This window comes from Tasmannia lanceolata, unplaced genomic scaffold, assembly GCF_043159265.1.
Source record: "Tasmannia lanceolata isolate RefF3 unplaced genomic scaffold, GAP_Taslan_0.1 ptg000037l, whole genome shotgun sequence".
NCBI lineage: Eukaryota > Viridiplantae > Streptophyta > Magnoliopsida > Canellales > Winteraceae > Tasmannia > Tasmannia lanceolata.
In genome coordinates this window covers 6,277,892-6,292,821 of record NW_027518714.1, presented here as the reverse complement: position 1 = coordinate 6,292,821, position 14,930 = coordinate 6,277,892, and the positions used below count along the sequence as shown (strand labels likewise).

The window sequence follows — 14,930 nt, the reverse complement described above, 5'->3', positions numbered from 1 at the left end:
TTTTTTTCAAAATATATGATCACGTACAAAGGGACGCATTATACACTGGGCCACCTATTATATGCGTATTTTTTAGAAAACCATCCGATGTACTACGTCACTGTTGAGACCCGGGAAGAACTCACCCTTAAAAGCTAGCGGTTAAGGGGAGGGTGCCCAAGCCCTTATAAACCCATCCACATCTATTAACTATTCTAATGTGTCGCGTGGAACCCCAACAATCTACCCCTTCACACGGAAGCAACGTGAGTCCTCATCCCGAGGAATTTCTTTCGTCCCTGAGGCTACACATAGGTTACCGAGATCTTTCTCGAGGGATTTTCTCCATCCTCGAGGGTACAAATACCGCGGCCCAACTTTGATACCACTCGTTAGGATCCGGGTAGAACTTACCCATAAAAGCTAGTTGTTAAGGGAAGCGTACGTGCCTTCCATTCACTTTTCCGCTGCGGCATCTTTGCTTTTTTGTGGAATCCCTAACAAACACCCTATATAAATCTCTATGGATCGGAAAGTTATTATCATCTTAGGGAGACGAATGTTGGGGCAAGGCCTATTTTTGTTCGGTCAGAACAATTGAGCGTTTTGGATCTTCAAACAAAGTGAGCCCAAGTGATTTCTTAAAAAAGAAATACTCTTTTTAGTTTTTATGGTATCCACCTTCAAAGATCTAGACCATTCATTGTTGGGCCCCAATAAGGGTCGTGTTCATAGAGAAGAGAGCGTATTGGTTGTGAGAAAAAGTAAGGGCGGGGCCTACCTTGTTCAAGTATCTAAAAAACTCAATTGGTAGGCCCCGCCAAAGGTTCATGGAGAGAGGGAGAGGGGGAGAGATGAACCGGTTGTGTGCCACCAGTAAAAGGGGTGAATTTATCCTAGAAGGGGGTGAATTTATCAGCCCCTGGCATATTGCTATTATATAACAGCTACTTTATTATTAAAAAAATAAAAATAAATAATAGCTATTTATATTTGAAACATAGTTAGCAAAGCTTCGTCTTAAATGGAAAAATGCCTACGACACTCTAAAAACAAAGCTAATGAATGTTTACGTCAGCCTTTTGAAAATCCACTTCAGATCGGATCCACCTATGTCACAATCACTATCCATTCAAATTCCTTAGCAGTTGGGTTGGATTCGGATTGTTCTTCAGATCCTACTTTCCACGTCACGATCACGATCCATTTTAATTCGGACCGTCCATCGGAGTGTCCTATTATGTCCCACTAAGCTAAGTACACAATTATTTTCTTAAAAAAAGAGTTAGAATGCCAGTCCACTCTTAGTGTCTCTATATGCATTTTCTTCAAATAAATTAAAATTTTGTTTATGTTTAATCTATGAGTGAAATAATGCTTGTAAACAATAAAATTAGGGAAATGATTTTATTACAACTATGTTTTGATACATGTGCTCTTGTATCTTGTCTTTTAGCCTTTAATTGTGTCGTGAGTTCTTTTTGGGAACCCTAAAAACCCTTTTACAGCTATTTAAATACTAAAAGACAAGAAACATGAGCGTCTTGTATCAAAAGATGTTTGTGTTGAAATTATTTCCCTCAATTAATCTAAATTACATACACGAATACAATGTATAACTATTATCAAACAATATAATGTATAACTATTATCAAAGAATATGATCTATAACAATAACATTCAGTAATAACAAAATGATAACTAATAGTATATACATGACAGCATATATGTTCAATAGGCTAGCATAATGAAAGCATAATGGTGGTGCTGCGATTTTGAGGTGATTATGGAGCGGCGGCCGAGACTTAGAAGAGGCGGTGGAAGTGGCGTATGGGGGGAGATGGTGGAGGGGATCGGTGGCCAGAGGAGGAGCTCTAAATTTCTTCTTCTCATCTCCTCTCTCTTCTTGAAATCTCACAGCAAAAAAAAAAAAAACCCCTAAAACACGAGAGGTGACAAGTCGCTTTTGAGTCGTGAAATTGCACTTCACTTAATTAATTAGAGGTTTTAACGAAAATACCCTTCAAAGAATTATAAACATTATGAAAATTTGAACGGTATTTTGGGAAAACAGTTCGGATCGTGACTATCCAATGGATATCTTTTGCAAGCCCATATCCAATCCAAAAATTTTCAGATCCCACATTTGATGATCCAAAATAGTCCCATGGATCCTATTGATATGTTTAGATCCTGTTCATTAACGTTCGGATTTAGAGGATCCATCGGACGGTCTGAATCCATTGGCACCCTTAATTTTTAGTCTAAATATGTCTATTCGGACCAGAGTCAGCAAAACAGGTTTTAAACTGAAAAATGCCTTTAATATTCCATCTAAAACTTTTACCAAAAATTTCCTTGGGGTGATAATATCATTACCCTAAAAACAAACTAAGAAAAAGGGGTGATAATATCATTTCCCTAAAAACAAACCTAATCAATGTTGACGTCAGCCTTTTGAAAATTCTCTAAGACTTTTTTTTAAATGGAAAATAAAACCTCTAATGGTACCTTTAAAACTTTTACCAAAATACTACATTTTTTCATGAAAACGTTGTAAATGTAAAAAGGGCATTTTCCTCTAGCAAGTAGCAACTTTCCAACTTTATTTCCCCTATTTGCTAAGGAATTTCGAGGAAAGGCATTTTGCGGCCTAGCAGATGAATTAAATTAATAAGACAAAATCTGGTTAGAAGTGAGCTTGCGTGGCTCTTCTCTCATGCGAAAGTCAGCCCAGATGAATTAAGTGAATAAGACAAAATCTGCTACGGCATATCGTGGAAGGGCATTTTGCCGCTGACTTTTAGATGAGAGAACAACCACCTCAGATGAATTAAATGAATAAGACAGAATCTGTCGAAAAGTGAGCCTGCATGGCTGTTCTCTCATGCAAAAGTCAGCTTTAAAATGCCTTTCTGCGAAATTCCCTAGCAAATGCCTGAATTTTTCATCTGAGATTTTTATCACTAGGAAAACAGGAAAAGACACGATAAACTACAAAAGTTTCCACCTGCCAAGCAATCAAATGAGAGGTGGTCTAAGCTCCGTTGAAAGACTCAGATTGATTAATAACAAAATGAAGATCCAGATTGAACATATATATATATATATATATAGAATCTTCCCACTCTGCTAATTACAATAATGAGGATCCAGATTCATCAAACACAGATGTGGGTGGCGAAGAACCAAAAGATGCTTGATGCATTGACATAACCAGCGCCTTATTGTCACTTGAACTTGAGTTCTCGTCAATTTCTTGATAATGCTTACTATCGGTTCTAAATTCCAAATCAAAGCTAGAGCGGCTTGAAACGTGTTTGTGAACAGTTGCGCGGCCTTCGAGCATGTTCACCACAGCAGACATAGTAGGCCTAAGTGAGGGAGATGAATTAGCACATAATAACGCAACATTAATCATCCCCATCGCCTCTTCCTTGTTGAATTCAGATCCTAACTTTGCATCAATTAGTTCTTCTAGACATCCTCTCTCTTTCAGAACCAATGCCTGCAATATCCAGAATAAATTAGGAACTGAATTTTCTAATGCTGAAGTTTAAAGTTAAAACACTGATAAAAATGTGAAGATTTGGGTGGAGATATAAAATACCCAGTCCAAAAGATAAAATTGATCATCCTTTGGCATGTAATTTGTGTTACTAGACCCACTGACAATCTCCAATGCGACGATTCCAAAGCTGTAAACATCTGCCTTGTCCGTAAGGTAACCCCGCAATGCATATTCTGGTGCCATATATCCTCTGCAATATCAGAAGTATCGTTAATTATATGCTAGTGTCTGCTCACAGTAAACCAATTCAGTTATGTGAATGGGTACTTATGCGGTTCTGCCAAAGACAATTGATAATGCAATTAGGGATAAATGATATATCTCATTCTGTTCAGAAAATCAATTACTTTCTAGATACAATCATAGAACTAAGAACCTTGTTTTTTCATAGAGAATCAAAATTCTTGTGTTTTGAGAACCCAACAGACTACCATGGTAATTGAAAAAATCCAAAACATATTTGAAATTTGTGAACTTGTCTAACATATAAGCCCACTCTCATACAATGAATTGAAAATTTTGAATCCTCAGTGAATACCAAAGAAAATGAAAGCAATCCTGATCTTTCATCAGCTCTGAAGTATGCAAAGTAACTAACAAGTCAATTCCCGTTAAATGTAGATCTCTGTAAATAATAACATCTCTATATGTGGGATTATCTAGAGATCATAGAAACCCAATTATAAAGAGGGTTAATACTAAACCAGTGTGGACCCAAATAAGAGATGATTGAAGTGAGTCAAATAAGTGATATCAAGAGACTTGAATTTCAGTTCCCTTCAATTTACTCATTTTGACAATGTACTCAATTTGTATGGCTTCTCTAGGTAATAGCCTCCCGAATTATATGGCTTCCTCTCTTGGCTCCCCATCTGAGGCTTAAACTTGTAGCAAGTCAGTCTATGAGAACATCTGGATGGATACCTAGGCTCCATAAATTTACCCAGTGCTGATTCAAAAGATCAACAAAAAGAGATGTGGTGGAACTTCTTTGTTTGCACCATAAGATGATGACTACTACTAAAGGATGAAAGTATAGCTTACAATTACTACAAATGATGATAATAGGATGAAAATAGAGAATGAGGACTCACATTGTTCCAGCTATGCGAGTGCTAATGTGAGTTTTCTCCTCTTCACGAAGTTTGGCCAAACCGAAGTCAGATATCTTGGGGTTAAGATTCTCATCAAGCAATATATTGGTGCCTTTGATGTCTCTATGAACAATTTTTATTCTTGATTCCTCATGGAGGAAAGCCAAACCTCTTGCTATCCCAACACAAATCTTGTGCCTGGTTGCCCAATCCAGTTTCAATTGACCTTCTCTGCGGCCTATAAATCATACAATTGACAAAAAAGTGTCACGGTATGTCTTTTATCTAAAAAATGTAATATTGATGTGAAAAAAATGCATTCAAACAAAGAAAAGTGAGCTTACCAAACAGGGCACGAGCTAGGCTATTATTTTTCATGTACTCATATACTACCAACAATTGATTCCCTTCAATGCAACACCCATAAAGCTTCACAAGATTTGGATGTTGCAAAGCAGAAATCATGCCTATTTCATTGATAAATTCACGGTTTCCTTGACTCGATTTGGAAGAAAGTTGCTTCACTGCAATTATAGTACCATCTGATAATAGACCCTGCATTTAAGTAGTTATGATGTATTTGATATATAAGCTTAATCCGAATAAGTTAAGTTCAAATGAGACAGCAAATCAAGATGAGTAGTCCGGGCGTAAGATACCTTGTAAACAGGACCAAAACCACCTTCTCCAATCTTGTTTGAAATGTCAAAGTTATTAGTGGCAGCTTTAATCTGTCTTAAGGTAAAGGAGCCGGTTTGCAGATCTAAACCTCTGAAATCTGTTCAGCAAGAAAAATTACACAAGAAAGCATTTGTTATTAAAAAGATAAATTGCACATTACCAGTAAGATGCATTCTACAATTTATTTATTACAATGTGAACCAAAAGCAATCTGTCCCAGGCAAGTGACAAGACATGTAGCTACAAAAGGGGACCTAATTTGAGACTAAAAAGAATCCCGGCAACCGAGGGAGAAACAAATATGCACGGCTATTTTCCTTCGAGACGCTTGTATGGCATATTTATATTTTCCCATTAAACATGCAATATAATTTGATTCAGTTTCACCTTTCTCCCTTGTGGCTTTGCTTCTCAAGTAGCCTTTTCTCCAGAGGATACCCAAAACCAAGAAAACAAGGCATAACACTGAAGCTACAACCCCTGCTATAATACCGATAATCTTGTTGTCTTTTGGTACTGGAAAGTCTGCAAGAAGGAAAAAAATATCAGGTGACAATATTAAGGTGATTGATGAAAATAAAATTGATGATACAAGATTCATCTAACTACACTAGCAACACATCTAAAAATTCAGGTCTGACACAATTTACTGATCAAATTGATGCAAATTCATTTGGAAAGAAAAGCCATGAATCTCTCCAAACTTGATGTGACTTCAATCAGCTGAACCAAATTTAACCTTATTTGGAAAAAAATTATTCTTGTATTAAAGATGTAAAAGTTAAAAAAAAGGAAAATAAGAAGATAGAAGTAGGAGAGAAGAGAGGATAAGATGGGACAACAAAGTTTTCGTGTAATAGGAGAAACCCTACCTACAAATGGCTTTGGTGCTTTGGAGGAGATTAGTTCAGGCTAAGTATGGAGCAAGTTTTGGGGACTGGCAACTGATGGACCTTTACAGGATAGCAGCGAAAACGGTTTTGGGGAGATATTATGAAAGGTTTACCTGGATTCTTCAGGGGTACTTGGTTTAGAGTTCGTAAAGGAGATATAGTAAAGCTTTGGTCGGACTCAGACCTATGGTGTGGAAATAACCCCTTGCAAATCAGGTTCACATATCTTTTTGCAGTCGCCTTGGATCCGGACAGGATAGTTAGACTCTTTTGCCATTGAAATAGATCATGTTACTTAGGTTATTCCATTTCGCAGAGCTTTCTTTGAAAGAGAAATCGAGAGAGTGGCTTAATTGCCTGGGGATTTGGAAGCGCTCGACATCAGGAGGTCTGGAGAAGATATCATGGTGAGGATTTGGAACCATGATGGGGAGTTCTCTGTTCATTTTTTTCTATCATTGTCTCATGTCACCTTCAACTTGCAACACGGAACTCCTCATGTTGTTCCTGTCATGGTTTAAAATTTCGGTTTCGATACCGGTTTCGGACCCCACGAATTTCGAAATTTAGACCGAAATCTGGCGAAACAAAGAAAACAGTATTTTATTCAATATAAAATTTTGGACGAAATTTTGAATTTTGGTAAAATATTAAATTAATTAAAATAAAACAGGTTTTTTGGGTTAAATTTCTGAATAATCGAAATTTCGGACGAAATAAAGTACCGTTTCGGGTTTATATGATTTCGGTGTCGGTCTCCACCGAAATTTAAAACCATGGTTCACGTTGAACATTCAGATCACATGTAAGAGGTGGATAAAGGACATAATTCATCCCACTTTCCAAGGATTCGCTCATGGAAATATCTCGATCACACCAACAACAGTTAGAAAAACTCGAACTGACTTCCCCAATTATAAATAGTTATTACCATCCAATTTGATGCTGGCAATATGATTAAGCATGAAATATGATACCAATGTATCACTCAATTTAGAATCCATAATGACAACAGAGGTAACACCTCTAGGTTAAGGGGGGGTTGGCACAATCCTAAAGAGATTTCAACAAAATCAAAGAAACCTCACCAAATGATTGTATACTTCCCACAATGTGAAAAAAAAATGTGAATGAAATCACATAAAACATAGTAGATACTATAACCAACCAACCTCCCTTTATCCAAAAATGACTTTGGATATCAAGCATGTCTAACTTGAACCTCGAACACCCTGTCAAATGCCATGCAGACCTTTCGTATCACAGACGATCCACTTTAACCTCGATACACCATTCGAGAGTTACACACCACACGAAAGCGTCAAACTTCCCTTGGTTATTAACATTAAGAGGAACAAATACGCATCAATGGTTGTACATAACCATTGCCTTCTGTAGATACATGAAAGAACAAAACAAACACCAAACACTACGATGATTAAGGTATTCTCCTTCCAAAGATTCTCTAGAAAACACGGGAAAGGTAAAAAGATGAGCTTCACGGCTCTGATACCATGTAAAAATTAAGAAAAGGAAAACAAGAAGAGAAGAAGAGACGTAGAAGGAAGATGAGCGAAAAGATGAAAAAGAAAAAGAAGATGGGGAGAGAGTTTTAGTGTGATAGGCGAAACACTACCCATGAATTCTACTTATGATGTGAGTGGGAGAACCCAAAGCCCACGAGAATGTGTCCCACTCATATAAACAAGTCATTTAAGTTATAACATAAGTGAATTATGTGTAAGCACAAGAATAACCCCTCCCCCTTTTAAACAAAAAAGACATAAATCCATCAAACTAACAAAGGTGTGGACCCTCTCAACATGTCCAACAAAAGAAATAGCAGAAATTCTTACAAGATATTTACCATGTAAAAGTTAAGAAAAGGCAAATTAAGAAGGGAATAACAGAAATAGAAGGAGAGAAGATGAGGAGAGAAAGTTTGTGTGATAGGAGACACTCTACCCATGAATTCTATTTATGATGAGAGTGGGAGAACCCAAAGCCCACGAGAATGTTCCCACTCGATAATCAAGTCACTTAAGTTATACCTAAGTGACTTATACATGTAAGTACAAGAATACCCCCACTAGGGCTGGACATGGTTCCGGGTAAAACCGAAGAACCGAACCGAACCGGGTGCTTTGGTTCGGTTCGGTTCGGTTCTGGTTCCCAAATCTGGGAATCGGTGGCGATCGGTTCGGTTCTGGTTCCCAAATCTGGGAACCGGTGGCGATCGGTTCGGTTCTGGGTTTGGGGACATGGAACCGAGAACTGAACCGAATCGGGAAAATACCATACGATTACGATTACGTATTTACGTGTCATTTAAAATCAGTGAAATGCCAAAAAAGAGGGGGGTGTTCATATCATTATTGAGGCCACAAATTTGTTAATGGTTGGTCTCTTCACTGCTTAGAAATACAAACCTGTTACAATTCTATAGCCAATGACATGGTTGGTCTCTTTTAATAGGAATAAGTGTTTAGTATGACTATATTTCAGGTTCACTTGGTTTAAAAAACCACCCATTTTTTTTACTATTGCAAACCCAGAACCGAACCGAACTGATTAAATTCGGTTCTGGTTCGGTTCGGTTCCAGGACCAACCAGTTCGGTTCTGGTTCCAGCAATTGAGAACCGACATTAGGTGGTTCGGTTCTAGTTTTACCCCAGAACCGAACCGAACCATGTCCAGCCCTAACCCCCACGCCTTTTAAACACAAAAGACATAAAACAATTAAACTAACAAAGGTGTGGACCCTATGTAAACATAAATACTACTCAACAAGTCCAAGAAAAGAAATAAAAGCATTTTTTTACAAAATTTCAAATTATATTTATCAGAGCTTTAATATGGAGTGCAAACGAGAAAAACTCCAATTCAAATGTTATAAGCTAGAAACATGAATGTTTTAATGTAAACAACAGTGTATAAAACTTGGGCTAGTCAAGTTAGTCTTTATTCATTGATTTGACTAAAATAATAATAATAATAATAAGGTGATCAAACAAAACATGCAACATACTGGGATCCACAGAAATAGCTGATATGAGAGGACCATAGCTCCCTCTCACAGGGATGCTTGTTGTCCCTTTTCCACCCCAATAGAAGCGGATCTCCAAGCTGTTACCAGTCACATTTACAGTAAAAGTCTTGATGAGTGGCATATTAGAACCACCGGCTTCATCTTTAATATTGAAATCTTTCAGGACTAGCTTTCCCTGCAGTACACAAATAAAAACAATTCTGAATTCGGAACAATAGCAGTAAAATAAAAAAAGTTAATTTAATGAGATTGCCTACCTGAATATAGACATCAAATATACGCTTCCCAAGGCTGCTATACGTTTTGTCGTCTGTGAAAATTATCTCTGCAAAGTGGAGTTTCACGGTGTAATTCCCATTTGCCAGACAAAGTCCGTAATAAGTTAGGGAGAGTGGAGAAAGGCGTGCCGTCGTGTACAATTCTGAGTTAGGCATAGAGAGTTTGGATTCAGCTGTTGCTGTGTAGATGTCATTATCCCTCCCATTGTCTAAGAAGTTCCCAGTGCTGCTAAATGCCCAATTGTTTGCAGGACTTAAAACAAAATCAGAAGGACCACCTAGGTTGTCATCTTTTTCATATGTGGCGTCCCCCTTTATCTTTACCTCCTCTCCACCACAATTTATATGCAATGAATAATAATCTGCCACAATGAGAAAAACTCCATATTAACATTCAAATTAAAAAAAATCCATACGAACAGTAAATAGATAAGCAAAACTGAAAAAGCTAATTGCTCCAATCAGACTCCCATGCTAGCAAAATCAGAAGAAGGACAGTGCACAATTTTGCCATTCTCTTTATTAACATCTAATTTCTATCTTTCTTTAATCTGAAAATAAGTTCTACAACGTTGTAATCACTTAATTATGAATATCCTTGATTTGCCGTGAATATCATAAATTAATAAAGACACACTTCAGATGAGTGGAAAAAATAATATATAGTTTGGGAGTGTGTGAATGTGGCTGCTTTATAGTTCAAAGCATAGTTTTGCTACTATAAATTGCATTTAGCTCAAATTTTAGAAACATGACGGCATTTGTTTTTCAAGTGGAAAGATTACTGTTATTTTCCATTTTTTTTTTCTAGTATTTCCCCCACTTCTATCATCGTCCTAAAATTTGATTTTTCACTTAATCTGACCTTGATCTGCCCATTTGGATGATGCTACTTGCATACTTTGAAATAAACATAAAAAAAAGAAAAAGAGAAGCCCAGAGAGAGATTTGTGAACCAAAAAGAAAAGTTCAAAGTACTGCATCATGTTCTAATTCCAGAACTACATACTTACGTTGCTGACAAGGAAATTTAGTCGTAGAGCAGTGAAAAACTCCATTTCTACATGAACAATGTGATCAAGAACACGTCAGAATTAGAACATCATACTTAAACATGTGTTCTATGACTCCTAATAAACAAAAGAAGCTATTCGACAACATGAATAATTATCTCTAAACACTAATCCTGAAATTTCAAAATAAGGGAATTAGAAGCTTACGTACTGTTCCCGAAAGGAGAGCTTTCAAATAAGTTGCTGTAGAAACACAGTGAAAATTTTCAATGGAGAGAGAGAGAGAGAGAGAGAGAGAGAGAGAGAGAGAGAGATGTGAAGCCATAAAGAAAAACCAAAGCAAACAAAGCTAGTCTTACATGTTCTGTTGTTGACAATCAGATAGCCCAGAGCTTCCCCATGTAAAATTATTGTAGGAAAGATCACTGCATGCCTTCCATTATGAACCATTATTTCTTGAAAGTAAAAAAATAAAATAGTTCTAAACTCTAGAAGAAACATCCATATATTCTAGAAATAAGGAATGTTATGTTAATAGGGTATAAAATGTGGAAGAAATCATATAGATACTTCAATGGTGAAATTACAACAGAATTAGAGTATCTTGTTCCAATTAGTAGGTCTATGATCCCTTAAATTTTCGTTACGGTCTCTTTACTCATGAGTCAAGACACCCCTATCCCAAAATATATAAACTAAAGCCCACCATCAAGTCTAGAGGAACCAAAATAACTATAAAGATCTATATGTTGTAGAAATAAGAAATGGCATATTGATAGGTTATAAATATGGAAGGAATCAGTTAGAAACTTCAATGGTGAAATTCCAACAATGTCAGAGAATCTTGTTCCAATGAGTAGCTCTACGGTCTCTTAAATTTTCTTTTCGGTCACTTAACTCACGATTTTATTTCGGCTAAAATTCTCACAAATTTGAATAAAGATCCAATCTTGGCAGTTGGTAAGCTTCATGGTGCATCGGTCTGTGTACCCAGGTAATATAAAAAAAAGTCTTCCAATAAAAAAATTAGAATCCACCTTTGACTGTTGGAGGATAATTCTGCATGTTGCCCATTGGTGTTACAACTACCCAAGATGAGAAAATTAAAGATCTGGATTTTGATGCTCTGATCTAAATCTAGATCAGAACCAGGTCAGATAGCATGTTATAATCTAACACAGGGTAGAGTCCGAAACAACAACAAAAAATAGGACATGAGTAATAGACGATAGGGGATAGGGGATAGGGGATGAGAAGAGATAAAGCACAGAAAAGTGTTTGTGTGGATTGAGTTATTCACAAACCCATGATATTTATATCTTATTATTTGCTCAAGAGGGGGAACCCCAACTCAAGAAATTAGGGCCCACTCAATTTGCAAACATCACTTAATCGACTTTAGTGGACAAGAAAAAAAAAAGGAAATTACACCTATAATCCCATCACTTTAACTATAATAACAAAGGAAAAGAAGAAAGAAAAACTTGCGACATACATAAGCTTGGCCTCATCCTAAAAATTTTATTCTTCTACAGTGAAGTTCATTCTAGTTTTGTAACTAGTCAAGATAAAGTTGCAGAAATTTTTTAAAAGGACCTTACTATAGAGTATAGAGCACCACACCATAACTTAGTAGATAAGCTAAACATGTTCCAGGGAACACTTCAACTTGAGGGGAGGAATGTTAGAACCGGTCAAAACACATACGTAGAGAGGTATTTTACTTATTTATGACTCGTAATATATTCTTCTGAAGAACGAAGAAACTAACTTTAGACTCCCCACATGAATTCCTTTCCCCACAAATTCTCCACTTCCATCTCATTAGCATACTTATAATAGAGTTTACAATTTATTGTAACCATGCTTTCCAATTAGCCACACATTTTATGCCTCCTGGCAACCCAAACAACATGATGGGTAGTCTTCCTGTCTCAGTAATTCTAAGCATTAATGTTACAAATGCGTTCATCGAGAAGTCCGCCCATCAGTAGAACTTAGGTCTTCAAGTTTATAAAAGAAAAGAATGATGATGTGATGTCATTAAACAAAAAGGATACAAGAAAGATTAATAAAAACAAAACTCAAAGAGTGCATAAGAGGGTTGATATCTCATTATAAATGTAACGCAGACAAATATGAAAGGACGTGATTTTTTTATTTATTTTTTTGGAAATCTAATATGAAGGATGTGATAATTGCTAAAACTTAAAAGCATGTTTCTCAGCACTTACTACTTTATTTTTTGCTGCAATTATAAGGTTCTTTTGTCCCTATTACATATTGCATCCTAAGTGAGGTAATTTTGTCTATGTTCATAATGTATCTTAAGTGAAGATCACTATTGTCATTTGGAACCTCCATGCATTGTATATAGTCGATCAATTGAACAAAGGAAAATGAGACATGAAATTTGATCTAGTTTCCAATAATAAGCATGAAAGCATCAAGGAAAAGAAACATACACGGCGTAGACTTTATTTAGCAACCAGTTTGGTAGAGATCCAGATAGCAAGTTGCCAGTGAAGTACCTAACCAAAAGACACACAGCCTATTAATAACGATTGGGCATTAGCTTTAAATAGAATCATAACAGTACAGTCATCATATATTCTAAGAAATTAGAATTCTTACATGAAAAAAACTTGTTTCAGTGCTTCAAGGTTTGGAATTGTTCCTACCAACTTGTTAAAGCTGAGGTCTCTGATAAGAAAAATCACAATTTTGTCTCAAAAGAATCACTAGCGCAACTAGACAAGAAGTGCAACACTGGGTAAGAAACATCTTTTTCTTTATCTTAAATAATTTGACTAACATAATTTTCAGGCTTGGCATTTCCGCTAGAGATGTAGGGACCTCTCCAGTAATATTACAATTCCTCAATACCCTGCAACATAATATATATATATGTACTTCAATACGTTTGAAAGATATTAATTCTATAGAACAAGATAGAGCTGAGCAATAACTCACAGTCTCCTTAACAATTTCTTTTCACCCAGCTCAGGGAAACCTGACCCTGTTCCGTTTATGTCACTTATCAACCTGCGTACCAAAATTTCCCCAATACTTACTAATTACTACAGAAATTCAGAATTGTAAAAGTACAAAAGATTAAACAACTCCTCCTATAATTAGTTGTTTCACATGGTATCAGAGCAAAGCTCCTGGGTTCAAATCTCCTAGCCAACCCAAAGTGGGGCCACGTGCCACGTGTAGGCCAACCCTAAAAAGAGGGGCCGTGCGTGAGGGGAATGTTAAAGTATAAAAGATTAAATAACGCCTTCTCCAACAGCTTAAGCGTTTGGAGTAATTCTGTAATTGGTTGTTTCACAAGAACCATTCAAATTTCTCTGTCTATCTCATGATGATGAGAAATATCACGAGACTTAAAACAACTAATGACATTAGCTCAGAATGCTCTACTTACAGGGTGGTTAGGTTAGGCATAACAGAAAGGCCAGAAGGAATAGGTCCATCCAGACCACTTGCATATAATTCTCTGCCAATGATGGATCATGAACAAAATAAGTCATAAAGAATGCAATTTAGAACCTCTACCCAAATTAAGCTCATAAATGCAGAAGAACGAAATGCTTACAATCTTGTCACTTGTGTCCAGTTCTGAATGAAATCAGGTATCTTTCCAGTAAAGTGGTTGTCACTAATCCTACTGCATTGGTGCCCCCAAAACAAGTAATTATAGGCTTGAACAATACATTATATGTAAAAGGACAAGAATAGAAAAGCTTGGAGGCCACCAAAATTGGTCCTTATTTGCAAATAAGATTATATTAATTTAATTTAATTTGCAAATGAGACACTAAGGCCTCTTTGGAAGGCACTATCTACACCATTTCTAAAGCCATTATAACAATTATTTGTGAATACTAATAATAATAATTTTAGAGGTATCCAAAGAGGTTCTTACACATCCTCTAGGTTCTTAAGATTAGAAAGTGTCTCCGGCAACTCTCCCCAAAAGTTGTTTGAGGAAAGGAAACTGCACACACGAAAATAAGGCATTGAACAATCAAATTATGACAAAAGTCTCAGCAAAGATGCGAAATTGTGTAAAGAAGTGTAAAAGGTCTTACAATCTCTGTAAGTTGGTCAGATTCCCAAGCTCTTGAGGAAGAACCCCATAAAATTGGTTGGCTTCTAGGACCCTGAAAATCCATTAGTCTCCTTTAAAATCGAAATTAAACGGACCCAAGTGAAGCTCCGTTAGAAATTTCAAGTTTATGTGAAAACAATCAAAGCTTACAGATCTGTGAGAGTGGTAATGTTTCCAATTTCCTTTGGAATTGACCCAGATAAGCGGTTTCCAAGAAGAGAGCTGTGAAAAAAAATTACCCTGGTTAACTTTTG

At 36.5% G+C, this 14,930-nt stretch overlaps 1 pseudogene across 1 annotated transcript in view; it reads right to left on the bottom strand.

Moving 5' to 3' along the window:
• LOC143860338 (putative LRR receptor-like serine/threonine-protein kinase At1g07650) overlaps window positions 1-14,930 on the bottom strand; it is a 46,764-nt pseudogene that overhangs the window by 27,913 nt on the left and 3,921 nt on the right. Inside the window, exons 5-24 of the transcript XR_013239679.1 lie at window positions 14,827-14,898; window positions 14,657-14,728; window positions 14,491-14,562; window positions 14,161-14,232; window positions 13,990-14,061; window positions 13,533-13,604; window positions 13,375-13,446; window positions 13,194-13,262; window positions 13,025-13,090; window positions 10,919-10,984; window positions 10,767-10,802; window positions 10,560-10,606; window positions 9,526-9,908; window positions 9,248-9,443; window positions 5,713-5,850; window positions 5,304-5,422; window positions 4,989-5,199; window positions 4,645-4,882; window positions 3,590-3,740; window positions 3,120-3,487 (exon numbers count right to left, since the gene is read on the bottom strand). The product of XR_013239679.1 is annotated as a putative LRR receptor-like serine/threonine-protein kinase At1g07650 (transcript). The remainder of the gene's footprint in view (window positions 1-3,119; window positions 3,488-3,589; window positions 3,741-4,644; window positions 4,883-4,988; window positions 5,200-5,303; window positions 5,423-5,712; window positions 5,851-9,247; window positions 9,444-9,525; window positions 9,909-10,559; window positions 10,607-10,766; window positions 10,803-10,918; window positions 10,985-13,024; window positions 13,091-13,193; window positions 13,263-13,374; window positions 13,447-13,532; window positions 13,605-13,989; window positions 14,062-14,160; window positions 14,233-14,490; window positions 14,563-14,656; window positions 14,729-14,826; window positions 14,899-14,930) is intronic.